A 19,728-nucleotide genomic window follows, 5' to 3' on the forward strand; every position below is an offset into this window, starting at 1 on the left:
ATTTATTCAATCACTCAAACAATAAATGTCATTTAACAAGATTAATGCTGCAGCAACAAATGATTGACAGAATGCAGAGTAAATCAAACATTTACCCCCAGTCAAGAGTACTGGGTTAAATCCATTTATCTTTTGCTCACTAAGCCACCCCAGTTTAGACCCAGTCAAATGCAAATCTTACTTAACCCTGCTCCTCATGGGAATAGTCCAGCCTGAACTGCCCAGCTGGGTCCTCCCTGGACCAGAAACAAGCATCCTTGGACCAGTTTTGGGGTATTACCCCTCATCAGCCAGGTTAGCTTGAATGCAGTGCCACAGCAAACAAGGGACCCACATCTGCGTATACCCATCCAATTTAAGCCAAATACATGTATGAAGACCAATGTGTATTGCCATATAATGACCTGAAGTATCTTCGGGTGGTGCCTCTTTCACTATTTCAAACAGGTATAGTTGTGTCTCCCTTCATTAGACTTTGAAGTGTTTTAAAGAATTTAATTTTCTTTAAAAAATATGCAAAATTCACAACCTACTTTTCGGTTAACCCCAGGAAATGGTTATGCACCCACAATTCTCTGTTTGGGGATCACAGCCAATATAAGTGCAGCTATCTATGACATAGCAAACCAATACTAGTGTGGTTCTGCAACAACCGACCCATACCAGCGCAGCACCTGGTGACATCATTCTTACTCCTTGCAGTGGCTCACCATCCTATACTATTCTTCACAAACACACTCTGTAAACTTACAAGAAAAACAAATGCAAACTATTTCAACAACTAACTTTGTCTGCTCCTCTAATGAAATTAAATATACTCATACACACAAGAAATGGTCCGAAATAACACTTTCTGACATAACCTGAAATCCACTTCACATAAAACCTTGACCAGCGTAGTTTCACTCTGATTCATACTGTTCCTCCCTGTGCACTAAGATTAACTATACCAACCACACCTCAAAGTCATGCAAAGATAACGTCCCTATCACAATAGTACTGTCGACTATGTCTCACGACTTGCACCACAACACAGCAGACAACTACACCACTGTGTTTCCTACACTGATACTTATCTATCCTGCGATCCTAGGCCACGTCGGACCTGATAACCACTTCATCTTTCTACATTATTTGGCACATTCACACAACTTTAAACATCTCTGTACAACACCACACAATCACTGCAAAACGCAGCAAGCTAAACATAAGATATTGCAATGCGCAATCCTATTAATACTCACACCTCAGCTGCTGCAACTCGTTCCTGAACTTCGGGAACTCCATCAATCCCTCACTCCAAAGGATTAGAACAAACCATGGGCTTTAGGGGTTTGGACTGGGTTTGGGCAGTTTCTGAATGGGACACCGTAACACCCTCAATTCAGTGACAAACCGTCCGACGAGCTTCCAGTTGATCCAGAGCTGGGCCAACCCTCTTACCATTGGTCACCCTATAGTTTTGTTTCGCCATCTGAGAGATTTATTTTATTTATTTTTTTATTTTTTTGGGGGAGTTTTCTATAGCGCTGGCCAGACCCGAGGGTATCGGAGCGCTTTACATTGGGAGTAACAAGTGTGAAAAGGTACAGTAAAAATATTTTTTTGCAGGATTCATACAAGTTCAGTGTTTAACAAAGTGTTCTTCCGCCTGAGGGGCGGTTGTGAGGTGGTGATTTTGAGATAGTCATGGTTCTCGGATGTACAGTAGAGGTTGAGTTCGGGAACGCAAGGTTGAGGTAGAGTGTTTTTAGACGGTTCTTGAATTCGGGAAAGGACGTGGTGGTTCTGATGTCCACTGGGATGCAGTTCCAGATTTTTGGGGCGTTGCCAGCAAAAGAGCGGCAGGCAGTTTTTTGTTTCCTCGTCTTCAGGGGGATCAGTAGTAGGGAGTTTGAACTTCTGAGGTTTCTGGATTGGCCCGCTTTCTTGAGTTTGGAGGCTAGATATTCCGGTTTCCCTGTGTGTAGGGCTTTGTGTGTAAGGCAGGCCGTTCTGAATTTTGCGCGCATTTCCACTGGTAGCCACTTAAGATCTTTGAGTGCGGGGGAAATGTGGTCAAATTTCCTAGCGCCTGAGACCGTTCTGGCTGCTGCATTGAGGGTGATTTTCAGTGGCGCTAGGTGGGATATGGCTGTGCCGGTTAGGGTTGCGATCCCGTAGTCCAATCTGGACAGGACCAGTGCATGGGTGGCTTGTTGGAGATCCTTTTGTGGGATGTGTGGTTTGATTTTGTTGAGTAGCTTGAGGTTGAGGAAGGCGCTTTTCGCGGAGTTCTTGATGTGGTTAGACATAGTTAGTTTTTGATCCAGTGTGATTCGAAGAGATTTTACTGAGTTGGACAGGGTGAGATTTCCTTCGAGGGCGTCAATGGCCTTCACCCATTCAGTTATTTGGGGGTTGTCATCTTTATTGGAGATGAGGAGGATCTCTGTTTTTCCTTGATTGAGTTTAAGGTGATTCGTCCCTAACCAGTCATGGATTTCTTTTAGTGTGTTATTGAGTCTTAGAATGTCATTGTAGGAAGTGGTTTCTATGTAGATCTGTGTGTCGTCCGCATATAGATGGAAAGGGATGTTGGCTTTCTTCAATATGATGGTGAGGGGAACCATGTAAATGTTGAACAGAAGAGGGGAAAGAACAGATCCTTGGGGGACCCCTCTGGTCACGGGGAGAGGATCGGATGTGAAGGATTTTATTTTTACTCTTTGGAAGCGGTTCTGAAAGAAGGAGTCAAACCATTTCAGGACCACGTCATCCGCACCTACTCGTTCTCTGAGGGCCTTGATGAGGAGCCTATGGTCAACCGTGTCAAACGCTGCTGACAGGTCAAGGAGGATGAGTAGGCAGCATTGATCCGAGTCAAGGGAGTTGCGGATGTCATCTACTATGTTCAGGATTGCGCTTTCGGTGCTGTAGCCTTTTCTGAAGCCTGATTGTTTTTTGTCTAGGAGGTTTATGTTGTCGACTTGGGTGTTGAGTTGGCGAAGTACGCATTTTTCCAAGATTTTGGCTAGGAAGGGGAGACTTGAGACTGGTCTGAAATTGTTTAGGTCGTTGGAGTCTAGACCTGGTTTCTTCAGGAGGGGAGTGACCTGGCCAACTTTAAGGCAGTCCGGAACGATGCCAGTTTTTAGGGAGCTGTTGATGATTTTACACCAGAGTGGAGCAAGGGAGAGTTTGAGGTCTTTTGCCATTTGGGCGGGGATGGGATCAAGGTTATGCGAGGAGGGTTTGGAGGTTGAGATTAGATTGCGGATCTCGGCTTCGTGGATTGGGATGAAAGAGGACCAGGCAATGGAGGGTGAGTCTCCAGAGGTGGTTAGTGTTGAGGTTGTGTTGATGTTGCTGACTGGGCTGATGTCGAGGGATAGTTCGAACTTGGATATTTTTTCGTTGAAGAAGGAGACGAAGTTGTCACATAGGGTTTTGGAGGGTTGGGCGTGGACACTGGATGCTTTGGAGGTTTGTTTTTTGATGATGTCAAAGAGTTCTCTTGGTCTGTTTTTTGCCTTTGCTAGTGCATTGCAGAAAAAGTTTGTTTTTTCATTGTTGATGTGATTTTTGTACCTTCTTCTCATTTCTCTGAGTTCCTCCCGACGGCCAGAAGAGGGGTTCTTTCTCCACTGACGTTGTGTGGCTCTAAGGAGTCTTCTTTCTTCGTTGATGTCCTTGTTAAACCAGGTTCTTGAAGGGATGTTCCTGGATTTATTTTGTTTTAGGGGTGCCAGTTGGTCTAGGATGGCGGACGTGGTGGTGTTGTAGTGAGTGATGAGTTCGGTAGTTGAGAGGCCTTCCGCGTGGATCGTTAGGGAGGAGGCAATTCTTTCTTCTAGTTCTTTAGGGTTTATTTGTGCTAGATTCCTAGACCACGTGCTGGGGGCTGCGATTTTGGGATGTGACTGGATCTGGAGTGTGAGGTGGAATAGGATTAGGTGGTGGTCGGACCAGTCTACCGGGAGGATGTGTTCCATGGAGATTGCATCGTTCCTGGCGATGATGGCGTCCAGGGTTGCCCCTTTTTTGTGGGTCTCTTTTGTGCAGTGTTGGGATAGGTTGTTCGCTTGCAGAAGTTCGTTTAGGGATTTTATTGTGGCATTGTTCTTGTTGTTCCAATGGAGATTAAGATCCCCTAAAATGATAGAGCTGGATTCTCTAAGGGAGCAATTGGCGATTAGGTTTGAAAGATGTTCTGTAAATATGGTGTTGTTACCGGGGGCGTGGTATATTAGGTGGCATTGTAACAGGTTGATGTCCATGGTTTTGCTGTTGGTTGTAAGGCATTCAAAGGAGTTGTAGTTGAAGGAGTCGCATTCGACCACTGCATAGCTGTTTTTGTGGATAACTGCCACGCCTCCGCCTTTTTTATGGTCCTTCCTGTCTTTCTGGATGATGGAATAGCCTGGCGGGACAAGCATATCTAGGATGGGTAAGGAGGAGTCGCCTAGCCAGGTCTCGGTGATGAATGCTAGGTCTATGTTGTGATTGAGGATGGTCTCTGCTAGCTCCGTCGAGTGTTTGGTTGCGGATCTGCAGTTAATAAGCATGCAGTTGGTCTGGGGGGATTCTATTATTCTGGGTTCGGTGGGGATGGTGATGAGGGCGATCGGGGGTCTAGGGGGTTTGCGTAGGGGATGCTCGTTTCTAAGGCTGGTGACGACCTGTATGGAGGACTGGGAGGGGAGGGAGGAGGTAGTTGTGAAGGAGGCGGCTAGTTCGAGCGCCTCTTCTGTGGTCAAGTCTTTTGCCACTCTGTTAGGTCTCCAGGTCTGTGACGGTGGGAGGTGGTGTGAGATGGTGCGGGGTGTTGAGTTAATTGATCTTGATGAAGCGTATATGTCGGAGGTTGCGGGTTGGTGTTTAGGGTTGTGGGGGGTCGCGAGGTTGGTTAGGATAAGGTTCAGGCCTTGAATAATCGCGTTGATTTGATTTTCGATGTGGGTGAGGCGGTCATCTTGGATTTCCTGTGAGGGGGTGAGTTGTTTTTCGGATATGATGTGGTTATGTTGGGTTTTGGGGCCCTTCGTGGTCTCCGATTGGGTTGGGAAGCCTGCTTGCTTTAGGGGCTGGGGTCGTGGGGAGCTGTGGTTGGGTTGCTTAAGGCGGTTATCCATGGGGGGGAGGACTTTGTTGGGTGTGGGGGGGCTTAGGTTTAACCTTATATTGCGCTGGGGGGGTATTCTGCCTCGGGGGTGTTCCTGGGGGGTGGGTCGTGGTCTTGGACAGGGCTGTGTCTTTGTTTACAAGATTTTTCAAAAGGGGTGAGGGATGCATGGCGGTGACTGTGTGCCTTGGGGGTGGTGTGGATTGGTTGGGCAACATGATGGGCTGGTGTGCTTGGTATGGGTCGGGGGTAGTAGGGTTTGCGAGTAGAGAAGGGAATAGGCGGTCAAAGGCCTCTAGATTGGTGTTGTTGGCTTGGATCAGGACTGTGCCATTGGAGTATATAGTCACTGAGGTGATCCCATGGTTGGGTAGTTGGTTTGGGATGAGGAAGGAGAGCTTGCAGCTATGGATCGTCTTTGTGGTCTTTGTGAGAGATAAGGAGAGTTATCATTTAATCAAACAAATTTAATTAACAGTGCAACCCATTTGGCTACATAATAAGGATCAGTGGATATAGTTAAGAAGGTTTATCACAAGCTAGCAGTCAGGTTAAGGTAAACACATCGCAATACCATGCTGTAAAGATACAGAACAACTGGATAAACCAACCTCATGCATACCAGGATAAGGTATAGAAGAACTTCAGTCACAGCAATATAGAAAATTAATAACTGAATGTGATGCTCAGAAAAGAGTTTCTGATCCTCTCCAATACATTACTATAGTCTGATTTCATACAGTTTAAAGTCCACTATAATGTGGATGGTTAAACCTAAAGAGATCTCAAAGTGAGGGAAATGCAGAAAAATAGGAAATTGCGGGTAATTGTGGAAAGGTGTCAGCATTTCAGAAGCTCAGCATAGTCTTCTTGGAATAGTGTTAGCCTAAGCCACACTCAGTAAAGATTCAAAGGGGATAAGCATAGAGGTCTTCACCTCTCAAAGTTCAAAGGGAAGTTCTCCTGACATAAGATAGTGTTATCACCAGTTACTACCACAGGAGTCTCCAAAGTAACACCCCTCGGTTCGCATCATCAGGGGCTAAATTGTCCTTTGAATTCTCACATTATGAGCTGCAACATTTACCAAATATTTCAGGCCAACACAAGGGAACAATATTGTCATTGGATACCTGCAACTCCTCGCAATATTAATAAGTGGAAACTTTCAGTTGAAGCTCTGGTTTTTCATGTTCCCTGTGAAGGTCTTTTTCTCAGGCTCTTCCTCTATCACTAATACAGTGTTCTAGCTATTCTCAAAATACCAAACCAGGCGACCGCACCTGCAAGGTAAAGACACGCAAGCTGAAAAGGGAAAACAGTTTTTTATGCAGAAAGAAGGCCTTGTCATTGCAATTTAACATATTAAATCAATGGTGCATCTTCAATACATGTGTGCACATTCAACCACAAATGAATGGCAATGTCAGTACATTAGATTAGTCTTACACTCTCATAAAGGTAAAATGACTGAGTACACATTTCTAAAATCTGACTAAGAACCTACATATAAATGCGAATATGAAACATTTGAGCACACATTTCATAAATACTTTAAAATAAATGCATTTTAATAGTGTGAGGATGAATTTATTCAATCACTCAAACAATAAATGTCATTTAACAAGATTAATGCTGCAGCAACAAATGATTGACAGAATGCAGAGTAAATCAAACATTTACCCCCAGTCAAGAGTACTGGGTTAAATCCATTGTTCTTTTGCTCACTAAGCCACCCCAGTTTAGACCCAGTCAAATGCAAATCTTACTTAACCCTGCTCCTCATGGGAATAGTCCAGCCTGAACTGCCCAGCTGGGTCCTCCCTGGACCAGAAACAAGCATCCTTGGACCAGTTTTGGGGTATTACCCCTCATCAGCCAGGTTAGCTTGAATGCAGTGCCACAGCAAACAAGGGACCCACATCTGCGTATACCCATCCAACTTCAGAATTCCTTCCATCATTTCTTTTTCTTTTGTTGACCTAAGTGGGAAGAGTATGCCCACACATGGGTCCTGTGCTCACTGCGCCATCTAATTCAAGCTACCCTGGCTGATTAATGGTGATACCCTGAAACCGGTCACCGGATGCTTGCTTACTTACGTTCCAGGAAAGACCTGACTTGGCAGTTCGGACTGGACTATTCCCATGAGGAGCAGGGTCAAGACTGATTTGCATATGGCTGGGTCCAAACTGGGGTGGTGTGGTAAGGAAAAAACAATAGATTAAACCCAGATTTTTTTGATTGGTGGTGAATGTTTGCATTGGTCAGCATTCCGTCCATCATTAGTTCTTTTTGCTTTTGTTGCCCTACGTTGGAAGGGTATGCCCAGATGTGGGTCCCATACTCATTGCGCCACTGGATTAAAGCTAGCCTGGTGATGAGGGATGATACCCCGAAACCGGTCCCAGGCTGCTTGTTTCCAGGCCAGGGAGGACCTGGTTTGGCAGTTCGGGCTGTACTGTTCCCATGAGGAGCAGGGTCAAGACTAATTTGCATGTGGCTGGGTCCAAACTGAGGTGGTGTGGTGAATGAAAAAAACATGGATTAAACCCAGATTTTTCTGACTAGAGTAAATGTTTGATTGTTCAGCATTCAGTCCATCATTTGATTCCTTTTGCATTTAACAAGATTAAACGACACAGTGTATATATGAGTCTCTATTACGACAGTGAATGCACTTAAATAGGGATGTCAAGTGCAACACTTTACATTAGTGTTGTTAGAACACACAGAGTACATGTGCTAAAAGCACGTATATATTGAGTATTTGTGACATACAAGGTTGGAGCCAAAATTGCGCTGTTCCACCAGCATGCATAAAGGAATAAGCATGTCAGATTGACAGCCTGAGAATACCAAAGAAACTCAAAGAAAAGAAAAACAATCACCAGAAACAGAATATTGGGAGGGGGGGATGGGGTCAGGAATGGAACAGGAAGGCCAGGACTTGCAGGAATGAAGAATGTTAGTAAGTAATTGGGCATTACCTTCACGTCCATCTTCCCGTTCCATTCCTTATACATAAGCCCATACCCAACCACATTGTGATAGATCTGCACTGAAACTATGGTTGACACAACACACTTAATATATTTAATACAAAACTACAGCCTAAATCACAGATTATGTACAGCTGATAAAGCACGAGCACCAAAGTCTGAGGATGCAGTCATCCCCAACCGAAGATGGTAATGGACATCAAAAGTGTAGGGAGAAGCCCATTTGGCAGCATTACAAATATCACGGAGATACCCCTTAAACATTGCCCACGACAAGGTAAAACCCTGAGTTGGCCGACCGCTCCGGACTGAATATGGAAGAGAAAGGTGAGCAGCCTCTTATGACAAAAGAATAGCACTCTAAACCCACTGAGTCAGGGTGGATAAAGAAGGCTTGAGACCCTTCCTAGAGAGACCATAGGTGCCAAGCAGTAACTCTACCTGCTGAAAAGAACTGGTACGGTCCAAGTAGATGCTCAGGACCCTCAAAACATCCAGAGAATGGAGAATCTCCTCCTCCGGCGAGGAAGGGTTTGGACAAAAAAAGCAGAATGACAATATCTTCCTGACAATGGAAATTAGACAAAACTTTTTTTTAAATGAATTTCTTTATTAGCATTTGAGAATATACAACACGGTACGTTGCAATGGCATTGTATAAGCATTTTCACACAGTGAACACAAATCCACATCAGAGGCGAATATCAGAGCATCAATAATCTAGGTTAAGGCGTATCAGGTATAACCCTGACATGCAAAGAGTATACGCTTATAAGGATTTCCTCACATGAAGAGATGAGCATTGTATATATTTTCATGAATAGTGTTACAGTACCATTGCAAGTCAAACATACAAACATAAGAAACACGAGTAAGCAGAAAAATGTAAGAAAAAGAGAAAAAGAGAGATAACCCCGTATTAAACAGCATTGCAATACATTTCCCCAAACCCACTTCCCCCTTCCAGTGGTTTCCAATTCCCTCAGTGTATAGTGGTACATAATAAGCTATTCGTTATGTGGAATCTATTGCCAAGCATGTAGATATTCCCAAAGAGGTCTTCTGAGAACATTATAGTAAATCTCCGTTGTGCATCAGCCAAGACCCAATAGATTTATCCCATCTAACAGGGCCTAGTGCTCTGGCTTACCTCCATCACTTTCAGTATCAGAAGAAGCAATTTCCGAGGACTCTGATCATGCCTGGGTGATTGTACCCAAGACCATCTGCTGCCTTTAAGTCTCTGCGCGTTCTTCTCATATGTGCCTCTTCTGCTCCAGCCCATTCAATAAATAGTTTTTCCAGTCTGCAGTTGTCGGGAGGCTTAGACTAAGTCAGTGTGTTACAATCTGCCTTGTCATATGGCAGATAGGGTCATTGTTGACATCGCTAAGTTAGCATGAGCTCTGCTGCCATAATGCTGCTTTTGAACACGTTACTACATTACTTTATTTTGCAATTCTCTGTTTATGCCTTTCACATGAGAACCTTCTGCTTTGTACATTCTCAGTCTGTTCCTGGAGTTTAGTCTGAATACCGTGAGCAAGGTTGATAAACAATGTCCCTTGTTATTCTGTTCTGGTCAGTCCATAGCAACTAGACAAACATGCTAACACAGCTGCAGCTGCTGTAGAACTCGTGCTTTGATATTATGGGGATGCATGTTGGTTTAACACATACTTGGAGAGGGACCTTTCCAGGGAGAAGAGCTTTGTAGTTCCTATAATGTAGATATACCATCTAGGCACTAAGGTATGGACAAAGCCCAGAGATCTTTTACTATATAATAATACTTCTTCTTACCAAGGGAAGGGTGGTGAGGCCTTATAGTCCTTTATCCACTGTCTTTATAAGATGACATCTCCCTTTATAATATGTGGACTTGCTTCATTGTTAACTGTTTTAGGTTTACACGTTTTGCTGCTGGTAATGGCTCGTGTACTGCGTTATAGAGCACGATAGTTAAAATAAACATTTTAAACTATATCAGTGACTCTGTCAATTCTTATTGTGGACAAGTACAAGTGAGTGAGCAAAAGGGTACATCTTGATACCGCGATTCCTAAGAGAATCTGGAGTGTTGTGTTCTGGGGTGTCTAATCATTTGCATCTTCATGATTGTTTGGGAGAGCGAGTGAGACACTATAGCTAGTCGGTCCTGGGATTGTGGGTACTGAGGCAGTAGAAAGGCTTAGCCCCTATCCACTAAGGTTCCGTATTCCTGTGCATAGTTTTGTGTATGTGCAGAATCCCTGGAACAGCCTCCGCAAGCTCCAATACGGTGTGCCACCTGCTTAAGGCCTTCTTAGGATTTTTAGGAAGCAGATCCAGCAAGCATTGAGTGATCTGCTGTAGAACCTACCAACCTGTGGCACGTTTTATGAGTAAGTACAGCCACCCAGACCATGGCCACTAGTGGGCAGTGTGAAAACAAATGTATAAAATCTGCTTCAGCAGCGCCACATTGGGGGCATCAGTAGTCCCTGCCAGGATAAATGGCATTTAATCTTACAGGGGAGAGGTCTATTTTGCTTCTCCCGCTATCCCATAGGAGTTTTTACCAAGAGGGAATCTATTTCATGGAACACCTTTTGGGGTATTTCATACATCGCTCCCTGCAGGACATTAAGGCAACAAGGTAAGATCAGCATTTTAATTGTAACTATGTTTCCCATCCGAGACAACCTAAGGGTATTCCAGAACTTAATAGAGGGATGCAGGTTAGCTATCACTCTGCCCAAGTTTACTTTAAATGTTTGCTGAGCATCATGCCTAATATGTATTCCAAGGTGTTCAACCTGGTCCATCGTCTAGGGCCAGTCTACCATCGGGAGTTGCTGGGCAGGTAAACCTTGTAAGCGTCCCAAGGGGAACAATATGGATTTAGTATTCTATAGTCACAATTCTGAGTATTCCCAGAATTCCATCATGACATTAAGCAACAGGGGAACTGAGATATCAGGTTGAGGAAGATAAATCATTGCGTCATCAGCATAAAGCGACACTATATGCCCAGTGTTGCCTATTCGTACACCCCATCTATGTAGGGCCTGCTGCAAACAACAGACTAGAGGCTCCATTGCAATAGTGAAAATAAAAGGAGACATGGCCTCCCAGTCGGGTTCCATGATGAAATTCAATGATGTCCGGTACATATTGACCTGTTCTTGTCCTAGCCCTTGAGGACCAAAAGAGCAACTCCATCTATCCAACATACTTTTGCCCCAATCCCAGTCTGTCCTGTGCCAGCCAAATATACTCCCATCACACCGAGTCAAATACCTGTTCTAGATCTTGAAAAGCCAGTGAGTAGGGGTCATCTTGTAGCTTTGGTGTGTGGTGGACATGGGCGAGGCGACGCAAGTTACGTTGTGGGATAAAACCTGATTGGCCAGTTTGAATGAGTCGCGGAAGATCGGGGAGTAGTCTTTTTGCCAGAACATGGCTAAGGATCTTCTGATCAACATTCAACAAGGAGAGTAGTGTGTACAAAGCCATCTCCATGGGGTCTCTACCTGGCTTAAGTATCATAATGATTAGAACCTCCCTCGTAGAATCCAGGAGGGAACCACCCAGCAGGGACTCATCGTAAATTCGAAAAACAAGTAGTTTGTCAGCTAAAGTGTTGGAAGAGAGTTTATGAAATTCAGCAGGAAGTCAATTTTTCCCTTGTACTTTAGCAGTTTACTATGCAGTCATTGTGTCAAGGAGTTCTCGTTTATCTACTGGGGTGCCTAAAACCCTATGATCCACAGGAGACAAGCACAGATGTGGCAGGTTTGATAAAAAGGTGGGCAGAAGGATGATCATTAGTTCCTGCAAGGACTCAGTGCATACTTGTTGCAGGTGAGATGCAAAAGCACTCTTAATTGCCTGTTTTGTCAGCACCACTACACCACATTGGTTTTAAATTGCTAAAATGGGATGCGGAACAGTCCCAGAGCACATCATGCGGGCCAAAATGTGTCCTGCTTTGTTTCCCTCTATATACCGGCAGCATCACCCCACATTTCTTCTCTGCTTCTCAAGCTGGTCTCATAGCTTGCATATCTTATGTCATTGTCTATCCCATGTGCCTAGGCAGCGTCCTCTCAAGTGCCGCCAGTTCTATCTCCTTTCATGTCAGGTCTTCTTCCAGTGTCCAGCGTTTGCCGACCGTAATGGTCAGGCACACACCACAGATCACTACTTTCATAGTGTCCCATTCTGTCGCCCTGCTGTGAGTACTACCCCAGTTATGTATTAAATCTTGGGATAGGGCCTCTGTAAGTGTAGTCTTAACCCCTTCGCTCCGGGGCTAATTCCCCCGCGGCGCGGGAGGAGGGGGGCCGCGCGCGGTGCCCTGGTGCTCATGACGAGCTTGGCTCATCATGCAGCACGGTAGCGCTGTGCTGATGATGAGCTGAGCTCGTCATGACCACGCCCATTCCAATGGAACGCCCAGCACAGCAGGGGAATTATCCCAGCATGGGCGTTCCGTAACGGTCATGACGAGCTCCGCTCGTCATCAGCACAGTGCCACCGTGCTGCATGATGAGCTGAGCTCGTCATGGGTACCCAAGAGGTTAAAGAACAGGTCAGTTAGTGAATCAACATTGTTGCCACAGAAAAAACTTTGGGCAGAGAAAATTGACTAGGATGCAAGATCAAAACACAAAGAAGGCCAGAGGAGATTTAAGACCTGCAGGGGTTAGATCCCCTAATAAGACTATATTGACCACAATTAGAAATCCCTGGGTCTACAATGAACAGAGCATATAAGGCCTAGTAATGGTGAAGTGTCCCTTTTAAAGAACGGTTTCCCTTACCCAGCCAAAGGTGTCAAGCTTCATCACAGGGTAATCTCCTCGCACAATGAAACCTGCTCACGCTGCGCAGGCTACAACCACATCTCTGAGAAGGAGAAGCTCAGGGTTGTTTTAAGACGAGATATACTTCATACCTTAGACAAGCTAAGTGTGATGAGGAAAGCAGAGCAAAGTAAAGTAAACATTTGATAACTAAAACTAGTTCCAGGGTACCCCAAATACTTTATTAGTGCATCTCTGGGTCAAGATTAAAAACCAAGTTACAACAGGTGGGAATGCAAGCTGCTTCAAGGTAAAAATCAATGGTAGGTTGACATGTTTCAGCCTATTACCCTCAACAGAAGTGCAGTGGCCTTCTTCAGGACCTCATGCATGAAAAATTGAAAAAACACAGGTTTACACAGAACCAGTTGTTCTTGTCGCAGTTCATGTAATCGAAGATCCACTGGCGGTTTACCTGAAAAAAATATTTGTAACGTCTTCATTAAGTCCACCAATTCAATGAACAAAACAGTACTAGGTTAAGCAAACGTAAGTCCACTCCTGAACCTATTGTGAGGTCCGGATATTTATCTAAGTTTAACCTGTCTAGTGATAACCTTAACAAATATATAATGCAGCCACCCTGTAGTAGATGAGGCATCCTCATAGTAATGCTTTTAACCATCAAAAAAACAACATTGTTCTTGAAAAAGAAAGTGCAGGCTTACCTACTAAGGCCGAGCAGCAAACCTCAACCTTTACACTTGCGTCATACTTAAGGTATCATCAGCTCCTACATACTAGAGGTAGGACAGAAACAAAATAGAAGTCATTGAAGAAGAAGACTAAGTATATTTGAAAGTTGTTTACAGCATCTGTGACCCGTATACATATATATGTTGCATGTTTTGGGGTGATCCATCAAGTGGGGACTCAGACAATGGGGCGGGGTGTCCCAAAACATGTTTTACTCATGGTATGTCTAAGGGGAATTTTCATTTTTTGAACATGTCTACAGCTCGAACTGCTGAATAAATTTACACCAAATTTGGAACAAAGCTAGATGTTGGTCCACAAAGCATGCTTTTTTGTGATTTGGTGTAAATCCATTCAGTAGTTTTTGAGAAATTTAAGTTTAAAAAATATAGATATCTGGGGAAGCGAGTCCTTACAGTGGACTCGAGGAACCCACTGAAATTTGATTGGCTGCCAACAATTCAACCAGGAAATGTTGGCAGCCATCTTGAAACTCGGCTTGAAGCTGAGTCCCACCAAAAAGGTAAAAAAAAAAAGGGGCAAAGTAGGAATACTTTGAGCCCCCAGATATGGTGGGGGGTCCCCACAGAGACCCTGCTGGGGGTTAAAGGCATTTTTTTTATAGAATTTTGCCGCAAATTTGCAGGGCCAGAAAAAAGATGCCAGGGCTCCAGCACATCTTTTTGATAAAGTACCCGGTAGGGCCAAATCCCTGTGGCAGTTTTTATAATAAACATGTGGGGGGCGTGTAAGTCCCCGCTGGCAGCCCCGGGGACCACCACCTCCCCAGGGCTAAAGAAAACATTAGAGGGGTCCACATGGTCCCCCACCTAGAGCCGTACGTGACCAAGGAGGGTGGCTTGGGGATGGGGTCCCTGAGGCTGAAATCTGCCTGAGGAAGGGAGCTGTGCTGCCCCCTTCCCTTCTCTTTTGAAATATTTAAATAAAGGCCGGGCCTCAAGGGATGGGTTCTTGAGGCCAGAATTGGCCCGGGGAACGGGAGTGCTGAACTCCCCTCCCTGGAAGTTTTTAACAAAACATTTTAAATAAGACCAGACCCTCAGGGGATGGGGTCCCAGTGGCCAAAATCGGCAGGCAGCCCAGTTACCCTTTTGAAAAAATATTTAAATAAAGGCCTGGCCCTGGAGATGGGGTCCCCCGGGTGAAAATCGGGCCAGGGATGGGGAGCGCGCAATCCCCCTCCCAGTAACGTAAACGTTTTTTTTTAAGGCCAGGCCCTGAGGGAAGGGGTTCCTGCAGCCAAGTTGGCATTTGGGCCCGCCATGCCTAATAAATAAATGAATCATTAAAAATGGACTGGTAAGTCTACGGATACCCCACCCCCTTTCTTCACCACTCTGCAAACACCTCCTGGCACCCTTCTGGTTGGGGGATGAAGTACCCTTTGCTGGTGAGGTTCCTTGGGGGCCAACAAGCCCCCCTGTTACCTCCAGTAAGTCCCACACAGTGGGATTGCTGAGAGGTCTTGGAATACCTTATCCCCTTTCTCCACCACTCTGCACACATGCCTCTTGGTGCAATGCTGTTTGGTGAATGAAGTCTCCTTAGATACTGAGGGTCCTGGGGCCAAAAAGCCCGCTTTTTACCACCAGTAAGTCCCACACAGTGTTATTGCTGAGAGGACTTTGGGGGCCACGCCCCCTTTTTCCAGCACTCTGGCAATGCACCTTCTGGCACACTGCTAGTTAGGGGATGAAGTTCCATTGGATGCTGAGGATCCTTGGGGGCCAACAAGCCCTCCTGTTACCTCCAGTAAGTCCCACACAGCAAAATTGCTGAGAGGTCTTTTGAAGGCCAGGCCCCCTTTCTCCACCACTCTACAATCATGCCTCCTAGCACACTGCTGGTTGGGGGATGAGGTCCACTTGGAAGCTGAGGGTTTCTGGGGATCCAGAAGCCCTCCTGTTACCTTCAGTAAGTCCGACACAGCAGCATTCCTCAGAGCTGGTCATAGGCACCACCCCCTTTCTCCACCACTCCGTAAATGTGACTACTAGTTAAAAAAACATAGAAATTCACTTAAAAAAACAAAGGTTACAGGGTAGTTAGAGTTAGGAAATAGAATTTTTAAAAACCTAAGAAATTCACTGAAAAAAATCAAAGGTCACAAGGACATTATAGTTAGGCTCAGATTTCACTCATGGCATGGTCAGTAACATCCCTCATGACATCACTGATGAAATCTCAAATTACATCACTGATAACATCACTAATGATTTCTCAAACTACATCTCTGATGACACCATCCAGTGATTGTAACTATTTTCTAAAGTGTATTGATTGCTAAATATATACAGTAAGGTAAGTGGCTGAAGGAGTGTCTTTATGGGTGAGTTAGTGGGTGGGCATATGGTGTATAGAAGAGTGAGTGGGTATGTAAGAGAATGTATACATGAGTGACTGTGTGTGGTAGTTTTTCTATAGGCAAGCAACTTGGTGTGTCACTGGGTGTTTGAGTAAGTGTGTGTGTGTGTGTGTGCGTGTGTATATATGTATATATATATATATATATACATATATTTATTTAAAAATATATATATACATTTATATATATATACTAGCAGCCCGTCCCGACATTGTCCGGGAGCAATTAGGCTTCAGGGCCCCCGCCCGCCCCGACGTTGTCCGTGGGTCCCCCGGAGCCTTCCTCCATATATTGCAGTATTATACCTCTATATTTACTTTGTACGCTTTTGTAACCTGCACACGTAACTTTTTCCTCCTGTAATGCACCGTTTAGCTCACTTTTTTAATGCTCCATTTGCTTCCTCTTGCTACCTGCACACGTCACTTTTTCCTCCTATACCTCTATGTTTACTTTCTACGCTTTTGTAACCTGCACACGTAACTTTTTCCTCCTGTAATGCACCGTTTGGCTCACTTTTGTAATGCTCCGTTTGCTTCCTCTTGCTCACGATGTACGCTTTTGTAACCTGCACACGTAACTTTTTCCTCCAGTAATGCACCGTTTGGCTCACTTTTGTAATGCTCCGTTTGTTTCCTCTTGCTCACGATTTTCATTTTTGCTTCATTTTTCCGCCGCTCACCGCTCCTAAATAAATAAATAAATAAATAACCTACCTCATCCGCCGCTCACTGCTCCTTCCCGCCTGTCCGCCGCTCCTCACCACCTGTCTGGCCGCTCCTCACTGCCTGTCCGCCGCTCCTCACCGCTCCTCCGCGCGCCATGTCCGCCGCTCCTCCTCGCGGTCCTGGACGCCGCTACTCCCCGCGCTCCTCACGTCGGGCACGCACGTCGCGGCCGGCGCTTCTTCCAAGGGACTACTTTTTTATTTCGGTAAATTTTTTAAATAACGTATATTTATTAAGTTTATATAGCCTATGTCCATCTGCACACCCTGACGATTACAACGATGTATCGGGTGTGTGGATCGGCGCTGTGGTTCCCGAGTTTACCCGCCTCAAAGGTTCAAAGTTCTTCCTTTATAATAGTAGTATGGATAAACAATTGTATTGAGAAATTACCAACAACAAACAATAGAGATTCTTGAAATTATTCCTTATATCATTCCTAATTTCTATTCTTTCGATGAGTCATTTAATACAGCACTACAGCCAACATGTTTCATGCACACTCCCACTTCTTCAGGGCTGTCAAACATAGAATTTACAAATCAGTGTTTTTAATACAGAAAATCAAAACAGACTCTACACATAATACAATACAGAAAATGTTTCCCTGAAACATGAAAGCATCTGTTTCACAGGTATGAAATTGTAAAACCTTACAAACTCACATTCCTATGCATGCTCTTGCATCTTAAAAATGGATACAAACTTTTGAGCAAAATCATATTACACTACATTAATTATGTACAGAACAATTCTTAAGTTCTCCAATATTAGCTATGTCCACTGTTATATTGTTGTTTCTTCTCCTAATGATTTGAGAAATGAATGGCAGTAGTGAGCTAAGTATTCTATCCTATTCTATGAGAGTGATTAAATACTGAGAGATTTACCTTTATGGTTTATGTTTGTGGTTTATCGAACTGTATCTTTCCATTTGAGTCAAGTCTCCATTTTACTATATCTACTTAAGTGTCACCCTCTGTAATTAGTAGAGAATATTATAACTATAGTTTAAAATGTTCAGACAATGTTAACTCTAAATGTTCTTTCTATATGTATGTGCATAATTACACAATCAACGAGGTGATTCATTAAAACTTCTCGACCAGGAACTATCTTTATAGCACAACTGCGCCTTCCACATGTTCATCATACTGTTAGTAAGTAGTGACAAATAGAAAATATGAAAAAACCCTAATAAAAGTGTCATTAAATGTTTCAACTTTTCCCTGGTTCCTCTTTATGTTCTATGTTTCACATTCTCACCTGAGGCAATTCCTTATAAGTCAAATTCAAGCGTGCGTCTCGTCTAGTTGATTCGGTGACAGTTCGATACCCCTGATAAGGGTTACTGTAAATAAAATAAATAAAGCTATTCTGTCATGTAGTCTAGGACCAGTGTTCCTTAAAAATTGTCTTTCAGCAGAAAAACACTACATTTCATTGAAAAAGCAACCCGAGGGCTATCCTCTTCGAATCTACTTGCTATTTGATGATTCATTTCTTTGGGACGATAGTTTAAGGAAAAACCAAAACGTTTGATTCAACTGTATCATGTTATACATTGACTGGAAAGTCGAGACCTGATCTAGTTGTATCCACGGTGCAAAATTGCTCTGTGGCTCAGAGCTATATTGTTAAATCTAATCATTGTTAAAAAAAAAACGTCCTATTGCATGGGTAGGCTATCCAAACACATGCCATTTCTCATGAACAAACTAAACTTGTCCTGTCCAAACCAGCATTCCATCACCATATAAATATTCTCAAAAGTGCAGCTTCTCTCTAAAATACCGCGACATTTCTATGGAGATAGCCCAGTATTTATTAATGCACTCACTAGTTACAAAAATCACTCTAAATTATATGCAGGCGCATAGCCAGATACCAGATTGTGTTACATATCTCCCCGCACCAGTCCCCATTGAGTTTAAACAAGGGGTCGTTTGATTTTACAAGTCATATGCCAAAGTAGTTGTTTAAGGTTTGTCTACTAAAAAGGTTCCACAGAGAACCCACCCTGTCACAGAGTATCACAATCAGGAGTCATTATTTAAATAAGAATGGGTTCCCAAAAGTGCAACAATTTAAACTGTTCTTAACATACTTGTGCACAGCCTCACGCTCATTTTAACCATCACTAACCGAAGATAACTCACAGCACGACTACCCTCCCGTCCGGTTTGAAGTGTAATGGGTGTGGACTAACGGGCCCTCTATTTATGCTCAGTCATTCACTCAATTGGTAGTAATTTGAAGGACAAGCTTGCTGAGGCCTGGAACTGCTAATGTGAACAAACAGAATACACTTCGTGGCCTGACACATGTGACAGGGCACTCTACTTGTGGACCCTGTGGGGTCTGGGCTCAGACCTCACATTCCACACAGGCCGACATTGGTACTAAAAAAGCCTGGTAACAGAGAGAGCACACAAATTGTAACAGTGAGAGCTTAATGTACCTTATCACATGTCCGTATTACCTCAAATATTTCAGAATGTCGACATGCAAAATCAAAAATCTGATTATGGAGCACAAGAGCACAATCAGATGCAACAAACAAGTTTGCAAACTGACCACGCATTTTCTTGAGAAGGGTCACCATGCAGGTGACCTAAGTTGGACTGGAATGGATAAACCCAGCATTCCATTATTTATCGGCAATATCACACAGTACTTGTTCGGAAAAGAACAGCAATGGGTTTTTAGGTTACGTAGCGAGTGATAAGGAGGGGCTGAAATATGACATCCCATTGTCGACCATCCCCTAGCCTCTAGAGGCTCACTCATTGTGGACTCCTGTTAGACCGTAGCTCTAAGCTGAACTATACCCAACCTTGGGCACTTTCCCCTACAATGACATACTCCCAGATGGAGTCACAGGCCAAGGTTTATGATGCCGATGTTGACACACACGAGGTACACAAGACATATCTAACACCTACCTGGTTCATCACATATT

This window comes from Lissotriton helveticus, chromosome 12, assembly GCF_964261635.1.
Source record: "Lissotriton helveticus chromosome 12, aLisHel1.1, whole genome shotgun sequence".
Taxonomy (NCBI): Eukaryota; Metazoa; Chordata; class Amphibia; order Caudata; family Salamandridae; genus Lissotriton; species Lissotriton helveticus.